The sequence below is a fragment of the Hippopotamus amphibius genome, chromosome 1 (genome assembly GCF_030028045.1).
Source record: "Hippopotamus amphibius kiboko isolate mHipAmp2 chromosome 1, mHipAmp2.hap2, whole genome shotgun sequence".
Taxonomy (NCBI): domain Eukaryota; kingdom Metazoa; phylum Chordata; class Mammalia; order Artiodactyla; family Hippopotamidae; genus Hippopotamus; species Hippopotamus amphibius.
Genome location: NC_080186.1, coordinates 14,884,956 through 14,897,729, shown reverse-complemented (window position 1 = coordinate 14,897,729; position 12,774 = coordinate 14,884,956). Strand labels below are relative to the sequence as shown.

Below are 12,774 nucleotides of genomic sequence, written 5' to 3'. Positions count from 1 at the left end.
TGTACTAACATTTCTATATATTATTTCCCTTGATCTACAGAACCACCTATGAGGTGTACTATGATCCTGTCTTACAGTAGAGGAAACAATGTAAAGGGGTTAAGTGACTTACTCAAGTACACACAACTACAACAGGGAATTCAAACCCAGGCTTGTCTGACTCCAAACTCATGGCTCTTCCCTATCCGCAGAGATAAATGTCAGCGAGAGGTCAGGAGAGCAGCAGGGAGACTAGTCAATTGTTACATATGACAATAAAGTTGTTTTCCTGATTTTCCTTTCTGGATTGTAGTGCTCTGCATGGATATCTTATGACTATATGACTGTTCAATCCCTCAAGAAAACAACAGAAACCACAGATGTCTGACTTACCAAGAGTGATAACAAAACTCTGAAATGACTTAGAATCAATGAGAAATAGTCAGCAAGTCAAGCTGGGCTGTACCTCCCTCTGCACTGGCTGGACATAAAACGAATTCAAGTTGTTCAAAAGGGTATTTTCCAGCAAGTCTCTTCCCTCTCAATCTCTCCAATACCTCCAGCCTCTCCTCATCAATATCAGTAACCAGATTTTCATCTTTGTGACAGTAAATACAAGAATCAGGAATTCATTATACCCTATATATACATCATTATAGCTATTATGTTCTTGCCTATTCCTGATTCACATGAAAAATCAATGGAGGAACAAGAACCAATAGTTTCTTTTTCTTATACATTTACTTGATCTAGCATTCATTAAGTAGAAGGCACTGGCGATAAATTTCTTTCCTATCGGAGCACAACACTAGAGTAAGTAGTGTTCATTCTTCAGAAAGTGGGAAGTGTTACACAGTGGTTACACTTCGGTTACAGGGTTACCTGAATTTGGGGGGAAGACAGGTTAAACATGATTGAGAATACTGGTTAGGTTACTTACTAGTGGTATGTCTCAGTTCTTGGACAAATTATACACCTTCTCCAGGCATCACTTTCTTCATATGGCAAACAGGAATACTAATAGTGCCTATCCCTGACTGGGGAATAGCAAGGATGAAACAACATAAATATGCAAAAAGCTTGGAAGAGCAGTGCATTGCACACAGTAACTGTAATTGCCTTCTTTTCCCATAAAAAGCATTTCAAGAACAAATATTTACTGAGCACTGAAGGACAAGAGTACTGGGTTCAACAAGGGTCAGAAATAAATAAGACAGTTTCTTCCCTGAGGAGCCTGGGATCAAGAAGGAATAACAAGTCAGGTATCCAGAAAACGGAACACAAGCAGATCCTTGGTGCCAGGAGAGGGACAGTGTTCTGCTGGTCTACAGGAGGGTGGGAACACATTCAGCTGAGATTTTTTTAATCTTCAAGAAAGAAGAGACATTTGAGTTGTCTTAAATGGTAGACTTTTAACAGCCAGAGTTGGGGGGCGGAGGGTGGGGTGGGGGCGGAGGAAGGGCACACACCCCACCCAGTGGTCACAGAAAAGCAGGGAGATAAGGTTAGAAAGGGACCAGGCCTCTGAAGGCACCAAGAGCTGGGCCAAGGAGTCAGGCACAGCAGTTAATTCAGTAGGCAGGGGCTTCCCTGAAGAGTTTTTAAAAAGGCATAACATGACTAAAGCTCTGCTTTAGGAAGATTCATCTGACTAAGGTGTGTAGGATTACTTGGAAAGGAAGAGACATTTTGCTGGCAGAATTTACAGGACTTAAGAACTGATTAGGTGCGTGTACGTGTATCTGGTGTTTGGGGGGAGGGGGGTGCAGTGGGGAAGGCTGTCAAAGAAAATGCTGAGAACTCCTACCTGGATAATTATAAAAACATTGGTGCTATTTAAAAGTCATCAAGGACTTCCTAGGTGGCACAGTGGTAAAGAGTCCGCCTGCCAATGCGGGGGACATGGGTTCGAGCCCTGCCCTGGGAAGATTCCACATGCCACGGAGCAACTAAGCCCGTGCGCCACAACTATTGAGCCTGTGCTCTGGAGCCCGTGGGCCACAACTGCTGAGCCCATGTGCCGCAACTATTGAAGCTCACACACCTAGGGCCTGTGCTCCACAACAAGAGAAGCCACTACAATGAGGAGCCTGCGCACCACAATGAAGAGTAGCCCCCGCTCGCAGCAACTAGAGAAAGCCTGTGTGCAGCAACGAAGACCCAATGCAGCTAATAAATAAATAAAATAAATAAATAAATTTAAAAAATAAATAAAAGTCATCAAATAATCTTCTCATACCAAATTCCCTCAATAAATCTAAAATACAACAATTTATAAAAATGTAATATCTACGTTTTCATGAACACCAAACAATATCAAATGAAGAGCATTTGCTAAGCACTAAAGCTTCAGGATTAAAATATCTCATTTAATCTTCACAATAAACGCTTATTAGCCCCATTTTACAGACCAAGAAACTGAGACACGGAACGGTTAAGTAACTTGCCTCAGGTCACATGTCTGGGATGTGAACCCAGGCAGTCTGACTCCAGAGGCCTGGCCTTTGGTCGTCATGTTACTCTGCCACCAGTGTGGCCTCCTCACAGATATGCAAAGCTATTATAATCATCCTGACTTTCCAAAGGAAACAAAATACCTTCCAAAATTCATCCCAGCCAACCGTGTGTGTGGGCATTTCCTTCATTACACAAACTGTGCACCCACTGTGCACCAGGCACGATGCTAGGTCCTGCACTCAGTAAGTTCATTGTTTAGTGTTGGAGCCAATTGATAATTAGAAACTCAAAGTACAAGGTACCACAGACACGGGATGTGCTAGAGGCACTGAGGAGGGTACCCAAACCATCTTGGAGGGTTAGAAAAGGGGGCAGGAGAGAAGGTGACGAGATGAATGGACTATGAGGAGCTCCTGGTTGCTAAATTACCAAGTGTGACGTAGGTGATAAAGCAAGAGAGTCTTTTACAGCAAACTAAGGATCTTGGCCTCTATTACAAGCACTAGGGAAGCAAAGACAGAAATTAAGCCAGGAAACAACACATCAGATGTGTACTTTACAAAAGCGAACTCACAGCAATGAGGACAGATTTGAAGAAGGCCCCATCAAAGATGGAGACACCAATTAGGAGAAAGCTGTTGCAGTGGTCCAGGTGGAAGCTACATCCAGACTTCAGAGTTTCTCTTTTCTGCCATCTGACTGAAAAATGTGACCTTACATACTTTGGTCTCTCCTCAACACCCCCCCCCCCAACCTTTGTGTATTCCATGCCAGGCAGAAATGAAACAGACAGAACTAAAGGTAAGCAGGACAGGTTAAAGCACAACTTTGAGCAGGGATTAGGAATTTCTGGGGACCTTCCTGACCTCCCAATGCAGGGGACCAGGGTTTGATCCCTGGTCAGAGAGCTAGATCCCACATGCATGCTGCAACTAAGGAGCAGGCAAGCCACAACTAAGGAGCCCACATGCTGCAACTAAGACCCAGTGCAACCAAAGAAATAAATAATTTTTTTTAAAGGAATTTCTGAGGAGTGGGAGTGACCACACTTAATGATGATTCCTAGATAAGGCATCCTTAGGTAAAAATATAGTCATGGACAGAGATATACAGAGATGGAAAAGGGGGTCAAATACTTTAAAAATATACCAATGGTTTTGCATTTAAGGTGTTGTTGGTGCAAACGGTGACCATCCCAGACCAGCACTCACAAAAGTGTGGGAATGACTTGCCTGAATCTCGGGGCCCTCTGTGAGCAAGCAACTTATCCTCTGCTGTTCACATCTGACTCTCACAAGATGTCCAAGACTATGAGGTTTAGGAAAAAGCACCCAGCTGACTTTCTATCATAGTAGTATTCTACAGTCTTTCTCAAAGGCATCAGTATTCTACAAAGCCCCATAAATAAACCTCTCCTAATCACTGGACTTGCGTACACTAAGAAACCAAAAATTTAGTTTTCATACACTGAGTGAAGAAAAACAGTCTTCCAAAAGATAAGTTATGAGCTGAAATAAAATGAACTTCAAGCTGCAGTCAGAACAAGGGGAAAAAGTTGTGATTTCTTCAATGATCATAGCCAATCTCTTCTGGGAAAACATAAGATCAGTAGCATTTATACTAATGTCAAGACAACATAAGATTAGAGCAGTAACATACTGTATTTTTGCTTCTAATCAGAGTGGGATATTATGAGCTCACATATAGGCTTATGCTGAAATGGTTAAAAAAAAAATTCCTACAGCTCATGGACTTGAATTTAGTCATCTGAAATGATGCCAAGAAACTAGCAGCTGTCTTAGGACTACCTTCCTAGTAAAAAGTGAATTATGTGGCTCAAATCATTTGCTCAGTTAATCATTTAAAATCTATCAAACAGGAATTTTGAGTAGTTTATATGTGCAGGTTCTGACAAACAAGTAGAAACATTTGTTCTAACTCATAAACATTTGTCAAAGTAAAGTAGGTCTACAAATCCGTCAATGATTATGTCAGTGTTACAATAATTATAACTTATCCTAAGCATTCTAATGCAGGTTTAGGTTGGATAAAGAAAACTGAAGTAAAAGCAATGGATTTCAATTCCTTCCATATACACTGTTAACTATTAATCAAATAGCTTTAAAATTCTACCTTAAGATACACAACTGAAGCAACTTGGTGGTGGGTCTCTCTAATTCTAAACAAGCATCTGGGCCACACTGCAATCTGCCCACCCACCTGCCCTCTCTCCCAGACATGCCTCACTCATACCATTTTTCTAAATGGCACCCCACCATCCATTAATACTAACCATATTTTCGTATCCCATATTCTTCCAAAATTTTTTTCTAATTTGTACACCTCCCCTTTTTTAAAACTATGGAATGCTTCACGAATTTGTGTGTAATCCTCGCACAGGGGCCATGCTAATCTTCTCTGTATTGTTCCAATTTTTTTTTTCATATATGAGCTGCCAAAGTGAGCACACCCCTTTATTCTTTATTTCTTGTTCCTATCATGCTGTCTAAAAAGCACTTCAGGGATTTCCCTGGTTGTGCAGTGGTTAAGAATCCATCTGCCAATGCAGGGGACATGGGTTTGAGCCCTAGTCTGGGAAGATCCCACATGCCGCGGAGCAGCTAAGCCCGTGCACCACAACTACTGAGCCTGTGCTCTGGAGCCCGAGAGCCACAACTGCTGAGCCCATGCGCCGCAACTACTGAAGCCCTCGAGCCTAGAGCCCATGCTCCACAACAAGAGAAGCCACCACAATGAGAAGCCTGCACACTACAACGAAGAGTAGTCCCCGCTCACCGCAACTAGAGAAAGCCTGAGCGCAGCTACAAAGACCCAATGCAGCCATAAATAAATAAATAAATCTTTTTAAAAAGTAAAAGTAAAAAGCACTTCAAATTTACTTTCTCCACTTCTTTTAAAAAAGACAAATTAAATTGTTAATAATTATTATCCAGACTCCAGCACTTTAAGTAATACAGTTCTTTGCTTTTTTTTTTTTAACAAGCATGCGTTTAGTCAAACAAACAAAAACCCGCCTAAAAACTTTAAGCTATGTTTTCTTTAAAGTCATTCTAGGGAATTCCCTGGTGTCTAGTGGACTCTGAGCTTTCACTGCTGAGGGTGTGGGTTCAACCCCCGGTCAGGGAACTAAGATCCCACAAGCCATGTGGCACGACCAAATTAAAAAAAAAAAGAAATTCTAATTATTCTGCTTGTTCCTTTTTCTTTTTTCTTCACTTCATTTTCCATCACATTTGTCGTTGAAAGAGTTTGTGTGTACAGATGTATTACGTGTATGAATATACGACCCTGTGTTATGAGTAGTCTGACGCGACTGTGGCCGGGGAGTCATAAAGAATGAGAAGTTTGGAAAAGTTACATTTGTCATGGGCAGGATTTCTCAACCTTGACTACTGACCATCTGGGGCTAGTAATTCTTTGTTGTGGGTGCTGTCCTGTGCATCACAGGATGTTCAGCAGCATCCCTACCCACTACCCACTAGATGTCAGTAGCACCCCCACTCCCCCATCCCCCAGTATGGCAACCGTGTCACCAGACACTGCCAAATGTCCCCGGGGGTGAGGGGGTACTTAACCCCCAGTCAAGAACCACCAGTCTGGGGGATTACAATTTATAAAATGCTTTCACAGCCATTAGATTATTACCCAACCATGGGCCTCATCAAAACCATGTAGGGATTAGCATCTCAAATTTACAGAAGAGGAAACTGAGGCGCAAAGAGGCCAACAACTGTCCCAAGCTCACTTGGCTCAAGGCCTATGCTTTCTTTTTGTTTTTTGGCTGCCCCATGCCAAACGGTGCACGATCAGGGACTGAACCGGGGCCACAACAGTGAAAGTGCCGAGTCCTAATCACTGGACTGCCAGGGAACTCCCAAGGCCCACTCTTCTTTCAATGTCCCACATATTGCTTTTCCAGCTGAAGCAGCTTGACACTGCAGGCCCTCAGTTTCCTCACCCTTACAGTAAGAGGCTGGACACAATTCCCTTCCTTCTTCCTCTCCTTTCTTTCAAAGCAGAAAGCCTTTCTTCCAAAGAAATCTGTGAAAGCCAGGTACATTCAAAAGATGAAACTAAGCTTCTATTTGAGGAATTCAAGTAGCATCCAGGCCCTACCCTCCTGAACCCCAAACTTGTCCCAGATGGGCCTCACAAACTCTAGGGCTCTATAGAGCACATTTTGAAAACTGGTGATAAATAAACTCCCCTGTTTGTTCTAATACGTAAGTTATACAATTCTAAATAGCCATCTCTCAGTTACAAATGGTCTCTAGCTGAAACAGGAAGCAACCACACTCAATAGAAACATTATCTTAAACCAAGCTCCAAATTAAATTACGGACCCATCAGTGGTAGGGGAATGGAGGGGGTGTGTGTGTGCCCTAAGTGTGTGGGACCCCAGTGGCTGGGTAAATCCAGGAGTTGTAAAGCAGCTGTCTTGTGGACAAATCTGTCCAATATTCAGAACAGAAAGAAAGAGGTTCCAAACAAATCACTCTATATGAACAGACCCTGGGAAACACGTCTCAAACTCTCCAGGCATCTTTTTTCCAATCTGTTAAATGAAAAGTTGAAATCACCGTTATCAGCCTTTTTCCCCCCAAAGCAGTCAAATTATTTTCCCAAATAAAATCTTATATAGAAAATAGATAAATAAAACAAAGTGGAGCTGCTCTGTTGCGGCAGGGGGAGAGGAGCAGGCTGAAAGCCTGACTAGAAATCCACTTCCCTCACTTTCTGCTCTGTACCTACCCCACCAACCCCAGTGCGCCACTGCTCTGCCCCTCCACCCAGGCAACCCCTAGAGTACTTTGGAAGACATTTAAAAACCACTAGACCAAACGAATCCCTAAGGTTCCTTCCAGCTCTAATAATCTACCATTCTGTAAGTCTATGTATTCACAGAGGTTATTCAACTGGGGCCAAACAAGGAAAGCAACAATGGGACACTGCATCCACCAAGAGCAAATCCCATTAACCTGTCAATCAATGAGAAACTTCATTAATAGGTACCAATGTAATTTCAAAGTCAGTGAAAGGTTTAAAGAGATTTTCACTTTAACCTACTAAATAACAAAACTAGACTTAACAAATTTATTTAAAAATTATTCATAATCCTCAACTGCAGGAACCAAAAGAACTCAGTAAATAATTTTTTAAATAAATAAATTTATTGATTGATTGATTTTATTGGCTGCATTCTGTCTTCATTGCTGCGCGGGCTTTTCTCTAGTTGCGAGGAGTGGGGGCTATTCATTGTGGTATGCAGGCTTCTCATTGAGGTGGCTTCCTGTTGTAGAGCACAGGATCTAGGTGTGTGGGCTTTAGTAGTTGTGGCACGTGGACTCAGTAGTTATGGCACACAGGCTTAGCTGCTCTGTGGCATGTGGGATCTTCCCGGGCCAGGGATTGAACCTGTGTCCCCTTCATTGACAGGTGGATTCTTAACCACTGCGTCATCAGGGAAGTCCCAGTAAATAATTTTTTGAACAGAAATTGTTCTCATGTTTATCTGCTTACATTATAAAAACAGCTTGGTGATCCTCCCCACCAAGCATCATTATCATTCCCAAGAGGTAATTTGGATTAAATTTATTATCATTCCATTTATATAAGTGGGATCATTTATCACAATGTTCTAAAATTTGCTTTTCTCACTTTATTAACAAGGACAGCCTTCTGTGAAAACTCTGCATGAAATATAATGCATATACAGAAAGCTGCACAACTAAGTGTACCACTTGATGAACTTTCACAGACTAAACACACCCATGTTACCAGCAACCACAGCAAGAAACAAAAGATAACCAACATCTCCAGAAGTCCGCCTTGTACTCCCTTAGTCAAAACTTTCCATCCAAGGATAACCAGATTCTGACTTCTCATAGCACAGTTCTGCTTGTTTTTAAACTTACATAAACAGAGTCTCTCAGTATGTACTTTGGCCCAACACTGTTGTGAATAGCTGAAGTGGGTTCATTATCACTGCTGTACAGCATGCAATTGCATTAATATACCACAATTAACTTACCCATTCTGTTGATGGGCATTTGGGTAGTTTCCAGTCGGTGCTATTATGAACAGTGTTCTATCAACATTCTAGTAATTTGGTGAACACGTATGCATGTCTGCTGGGTATATACCTAGGCATGGAACTGCTTTGTCATAAGGTGTACACAGAGTTAGCTTTAGGAGATACTGCCAGCTTTCCAAAGTGGGTATACCGATTCACACTCCCACAAGCTGAGTCTGAGCGTCCTAGCTGCTCACATCCTCACCAACACTGGGTATATTTCATCCTTTTGCTTTCACTTGATTGTTCATCTTCTTGGTTTTAAATAACTTTCTGAAATATAACTTATGTAGAGTAAATCGCACCCTTTTAGTTTACCTGGGAAACTACCACCACAATCAATTAACAGAGTCCTGTTATCACCCCCAAAAGTCTCCTCATGCCCCCTGCAGTCCACCCTTCTCTCCACCCTTTGCCCCAGGCAACCACTTATCTACTTTGTCATTATAGATTGGTTTGTATTTTCTAGAAGTTTATATATAAATGGAATCATACAGCATATACTCTTTTGTGTCAAGCTAATTTCATTCAACATAATGATTTTGAAATGTATATATGTTGCTCTATGTATCAACAGTTTGCTCCTTTTTATTACTGACTATTCCATTCCACACAGTCCACACTTGTTAATCCATTCACCTGTTGATGGACATGTGGGTTTTTTCCAGTTTGGGGGCATTATGAATCAAGCTGCTATGAACACTCATATACAAGACTGTTTTTAAAAAAATATTTTTTTTATTTATTTGGTTGCACCAAGTCTTAGCTGCGGCAGGCAGGCTCCTTAGTTGTGGCATGTGGGCTCCTTAGTTGCGGCTCACTGGCTCCTTAGTTGTGGCATGCGAACTCTTAGTTGCGGTATCTAGTTCCCTGACCAGGGATTGAACCCAGGCCCCCTGCAATGGGAGAGCGAAGTCTTTTTTTTTTTAAATAGATTTATTTATTTATTTGGCTGCATTGGGTCTTCACTGCTATGCTCAAGCTTTCTCTAGTTGAGGTGAGCAGGGGCTACTCTTCATTGTGGTGCTCAGGCTTCTCTTCATTGTGGTGCTCAGGCTTCTCATTGCAGTGGCTTCTCTTGTTGTGGAGCACGGGCTCTTAAGCACTCGGGCTTCAGTAGTTGTGGCACATGGGCTCAGTAGTTGTGGCGCGCAGGCTTAGTTGCTCCTTGGCATGTGGGATCTTCCCGGACCAGGGCTCAAACCCATGTCCCCTGCATTGGTAGGTGGATTCTTAACCACTGCGCTGCCAGGGAAGTCCTGGGAGTGAGGAGTCTTAACCACTGCACCACCAGGGAAGTCCCTACAAGACTTTTTGTGAACACATGTTTTCATTTCTCCTGAGTAAATAAATATCCAGGAGTAGAATGAATGGATGGTATGTCTAACTTTACAAGCAACTACCAGTGTTACAAAATGACTGAGCGATTACACATTCCCATCAACAGTGTACAAGAATTCCAGTTGCTCTACATCCTAGTCAACCCTTAATGTCATCAGTTTTTAAACTATTTTAATGGGTGTATGGGGTTCTCATTACGATTTTAATTTGCATTTCCCCAACACCCAATGATGTTAACATCTTTTCATGTTCTTATTTGCCACGAGTATAACTTTTTTTGCAAAGGATCTTCTCAAACATTTTACCAATTTTCTTAAATGGACTGCATTCTTACAATGAAATTTAAAAATTATTTATTATGGAAACAAGTCCTTTATCAGATATATGTATTGCAAATATTCTCTCCCTTTCCTGTGGCTTGTCTTTTTTGTTCTCTTAATGGTGTCCTTCAAAGAACAAGTTTTAAATTTTGATCAAATCCAGCATATCAATTTTTTCTTTGTGATTTTGCTTTCTGTGACCTAAGAAATTTTTTTTTTAAGAAATCTTTTCAAACTCAAGATCACAAAGATTTTTCTCCTATGCTTCCTTTTAGAAATACTTACAGTTTTAGCTTTTACATGTAGGTATGTGATTCTTTTGAGTTAATTTTTATGTATGATAATGAGATTCATTTTTTTTCTCTCTATGCATACCCAGTTATTCTAGCACAATTTATTGAAAAGATTTTCCTTTCCTCATTAAACTGCTTTGGCATCTTTGTCAAAAATGAATTGACAATGTATTTATGGGTATATTTCTAGACTCACTAATTTATACGTGTATCCCGTCTCCAATTCCACACTGTCTTGTTTACTACAGCTTTACAGTAAGTGTTGAAATCAGGTAATGTTAGTCTTCAAACTTTGTTTTTCTTTTAAAAAATCACTTTGAGGACTTCCCTGGTGGTCCAGTGGTTAAGACTCCGTGCTTCCACTGCAGGGGGCATGGGTCTGATTCCTGATTGGGGAACTAAGATCCCACATGCCAGCGAGGCTCGGTCAGAAAAAAAAAAATCGCTTTGTTCTGGATTGCTTACATTTTCATATGGATTTTTAAATGAGCTTCTCAATCTCTACAAGTATCTTTGAGCATTATTTTTCTTGCTGGAAAAAGAGATAATATAAACTTCCTCACGGAATTGCTAGGAGAGTAAAAAAGGGATAACATATTAGTGTGCCAAATATGGTGGCACATAACAGGTATTCAATTAATGTTAACTTCCTCTCTCTTTCCCTCTCTTGGCCTTTAAATAAACAGGATCCAATCTAGCAATGCCCTAACATTTCACTAGTGGGTCAATGGCCGTGGTAAAAATATTACCACACCAAACAACTTTTATAAGTAAATATTTGTATTTTCCCTTGGATTCAATACTGAAATGCACTTGCCAGAAAAAGCAATTCAGCATATTTACTAATAAACTGTTTCAGGCCACATTTTAGGAAAGCGTAAAACCACAGCCAGAACAAAAATTTAAATGTTTTCAAGTTCCATATATATAGTGCCTAATTACATTATTCTACAATACTAACAGAAAATTCTCCTCTAGCAGGATCACAATGTTCCATTATTCCTATTGCTGCCGCAAATGGAAAAAGGATTTCTGCTCCCAAACATTGTTTAGAAATACATATAACAAACAAAATACAGCTACTAATCCAACAATTAACATGTACTAATTTGAAACCCAAACCTATAAACAACCAAAAAACCTTTGAAGTATTTTAGTTTAGCCTAATTGATATCACTCCATGAAATGGAGAGGTATCAGTTTGCAAACACAGGCTACCAAAAGGCACTTTTTGGTGAGCCACCAATACTTTGTGGTAACCCACATTTATCAGATGAACTGATACTTAAAGAAAAACAGTAATTTGCTGTCTTTTTCCATGACTATTCAATGGCCTCTTTCACTATAATGCTTTTTTTAACATTAAAACGGTCTTAATCAATTTAACTACACTTGATTGATTAGCAGATGAATACACAAAACGTGCTGGTTAATACTAAGGTAGGTCAGCTGCTAAATCATTTACTGTCCTACTTTCTTAGCAAGGAAGGAACAAGGCCAAACCCTTTCTTTTCTTTCTTTTTTTTTTTTAACAATAAACTGCATATATTTAGAGTGTACAATTTGGTATCCCAATCTCCCAATTCATTCCCCCCCAACCCTCCCCGCTTTCCCCACTGGGTGTCCATGTTTGTTCTCTACATCTGTGTCTCTATTTCTGCCTTGCAAACTGGTTGATTTGTACCATGTTTCTATATTTCGCATATATGTGTTAATATACGATATTTGTTTTTTGCTTTCTGACTCACTTCAGAGTCAGTCTCTAGGTATGACAGTCTCTAGGTTCATCCATGTCGCTACAAATGTCCCAGTTTCATTGCTTTTTACAGCTGAGTAATATTCCATTGTATATATGTACCATATCTTTTTTATCCATTCATCTGTTGATGGGCATTTAGGTTGCTTCCATGTCCTGGCTACTGTAAATAGTGCTGCAATGAACACTGCAGTGCGCGTGTCTTTTTGAATTATGGTGTTTTCTGGATATATGCCCAGCAGTGGGATTGCTGGGTCATATGGTAACTCTATTTTTAGTTTTGCAAAGAACCTCCATACTGTTCTCCATAGCGGCTGTATCAATTTACATTTCCCATCAACAGTACAAGAGCGTTCCCTTTGCTCCATACCCTCTCCAGCATTTACTGTGTGTAGATTTTCTGATGATGCCCATTCTAACTGGTGTGAGGTGATATCTCATTGCAGTTTTGATTTGCATTTCTCTAATAATGAGTGATGCTGAGCAGCTTTTCATGTGCCTCTTGGCCATCCGTATGTCTTCTTTGGAGAAATG

At 40.7% G+C, this 12,774-nt stretch overlaps 1 protein-coding gene and 1 pseudogene across 1 annotated transcript in view; both read right to left on the bottom strand.

Moving 5' to 3' along the window:
- MICOS10 (mitochondrial contact site and cristae organizing system subunit 10) overlaps nucleotides 1-12,774 on the bottom strand; it is a 34,122-nt gene that overhangs the window by 9,955 nt on the left and 11,393 nt on the right. The window lies entirely within an intron of this gene.
- Nucleotides 4,792-4,887, bottom strand: LOC130842677 (U6 spliceosomal RNA; annotated as a pseudogene).